This window comes from Rosa chinensis, chromosome 7 (assembly GCF_002994745.2).
Source record: "Rosa chinensis cultivar Old Blush chromosome 7, RchiOBHm-V2, whole genome shotgun sequence".
NCBI lineage: Eukaryota > Viridiplantae > Streptophyta > Magnoliopsida > Rosales > Rosaceae > Rosa > Rosa chinensis.
Window position 1 is genome coordinate 62,242,058 of NC_037094.1, and position 2,524 is coordinate 62,244,581.

Here is a 2,524-nt window from a genome sequence, read left to right on the forward strand (position 1 = left end):
TAGCAAGAGCAAAGCTCTGTGATTCCAGAAAATGCACATTACATTCACATGTTCTATACACTGTGATTCCAGAAAATGCACATTACATTCACATTACATTTAGTGTTTACTACTACAAACATTCCACAAACATTCATCGAGTCATCTATTTCTTGCCTATCCCATTGCTTTTCATGCACCAACTCTTTAATTATAGTCTGAGAATGATAGGTTTGTTCCTGCTCAGCTCCTCAAGTATATCCTCATAGAAATCCTGCACACAAAAATCACATCAAAAAATTTAACAATTTCAGTTAAAATCAAGGAGCAAAGCATCTTGCACAAAGCAGCCTACATTTGCAACTCAGGAGAGTTCTGAATGGGGTATCTAATTCTCATTTGTATGTGAAGTGATAAAACTTAATGATTACTGGCAAACTAGCAACTGAACAGTCCAAATTAATGCCCAATGAATGTCAAACATGCATTGTGGACCATGAATACTTGAAAACTAAACTAAAATCTAAGTGCCTATCAATGAAGAAAAGAAAATCAAAGTCAAATACCGATATGCTGTGCAAAGATTTAAATGGAAGATAACATGAACAGATCTTTAAAGATGACAACGTACTACCTTCATGGACAATGACATGATCTTCTTGTAACAGACATCCACCGTCCCTGCTGTTCCAGAAAGACGAATAAGGGCAACTACTCCTTTTGGACCAAAATCATAGTATCTCCACTACTTTGTTCCAATCTGCAGATAAACAGTATTTCAATACAAACCAACAAATCAAGTCACCACCAAAATTGAACACACATATAATTTAATAAGGAAAAAGCTATAAGATTAAAATAAGGAAAACTATCCACTTCAAAACCCAACAATTAGACAGAAATAAAAGCCTTCAAATTAAAATACGCAAAGTTGATGCTAACCAATGATATATGCTGTTGACAATTCCAAGCCTTAGCAGCGAAAACATAAACTTGATTCCAGAAAGTGTGACAAACATAGTAATAGCAAAACCCAATATCAAAATGAAGCTAAAGGCTCAATCTTTACATAAAAATGTGGGAACAGTTATATTCGCACTGATGAGGTGGGGAAAAAAAAAAAGCTTCAGTTTGGCGGTGAGGTGGATCAAATTGCAAACCAAACCCAGATAGATAAACCCGCATACCCACATTCATAGGCACCACCCATAATTGCATGCACTGAAATTCAAAACCGGATCAATCACACCCAAAATTCAAGCTTACCTTCTCTTTTCAGTCTTCTCCCGAATGTCTTCTTCTTTCCCTTCTTCCTTTGCTCTCTTCGCTCTCGCTATCTGTCTCTACGGAGCGAAAAAACCCAGAAGCGAAAGATGAAAGCGGTGTAATCGATCAGAAGAAATTATTAAAAAAAGAAAAACAAAAAAAGAAATAGATATACCCAGATTTGTGTTCTTCTCAGATGAACCCCAGAACCGAGATTCGCATTGTTCGTTCTCTTCCCGTCCCCATGTTCTTCCTCAAATCAAAACCCAAGAACCGCCTTGATTCGCCATGTTCTTCCCTCTCTCTCGAATCAGTCGTCTCTTTCAGTTTCAGATTGGAAATCGCATATATTTGTTGTTGGGTCTTCCGCTCCCATCGCCTCACTTTTCCCCCTCTCTTTATCTCTCTATCTCTGTATGCAAATGAAACCATCTGAGGCTCTGAGCTTCTCTCTATCTCTATATCCAAACAGTAACGCTCTCGATCCAAGCCGTTGCTTTTCATTTAAAGAAACGGACGGCAGAGATTGACCCATCCGTAGATTATGTATAGCAAGGACGTCCTCCTTGGAACCTTGCTGTATATATATATATATATATATATATATATATATATATATATATATATATATATATATTTTTTTTTTTTTTTTTTTTTTTTTTTTTTTTTTCCTTTGCTAATTTTTTCTTTCCTATAATTGGTTAATTTCTGTTTGGATAGGTCTATTCAGACCTCCCAATTTATTATTTGGACCTCTCTTCATTTTTTTTTTGTCACTGAACTTCCTGATTTACCCCTATTTTTATCTATTTACACCTATGTTATATATGCGATGTTCCAATAATAATTTTTAAAAAAATTTGCACATCCAAACTCCAGTTAGCTTTCTTAATCAACTGGAAGCACACCCAAAAAAAAAAAAAATTTCTTTTAAGATTACCAATTTCTCTGTTTTTGGTAATTACAATCGACTAATTTGAACTCTCAATTTCAAACCCCATTTTGTGTTCTTCAAACAATTTGACATTGCTTGATGCAATTGAAGTTGGATTTCCATTGGAGCAATTTAAAGAACCTTATAATGCTTGATTGCCCAACTAGGTTTGATGAAGCTTGGTCAATCCTTTTTTGGTTTAGAGAAAAGTCAGTGAAAGTAAGTCTTGACCCTATTTTTGTGTCCTGATTTCAAAAATATATTGACATTGAAATTGCATAAATTTAAATTCAAAGATTTCAAATATCATCTAATCTATAATTTATAGAATCTAATAATAAACTT

General features: G+C 34.5%; 1 long non-coding RNA gene across 1 annotated transcript; it reads right to left on the bottom strand.

The window, feature by feature from the left end:
- On the bottom strand, nt 1-1,654 carry LOC112180928. Its single transcript, XR_002928564.2, has 4 exons — nt 1,421-1,654; nt 1,246-1,322; nt 614-739; nt 1-253 (listed from the first exon to the last, which is right to left on the bottom strand). It is a non-coding gene; the product is annotated as an uncharacterized LOC112180928 (long non-coding RNA).
- Between the last annotated feature and the right edge of the window lie 870 nt (nt 1,655-2,524).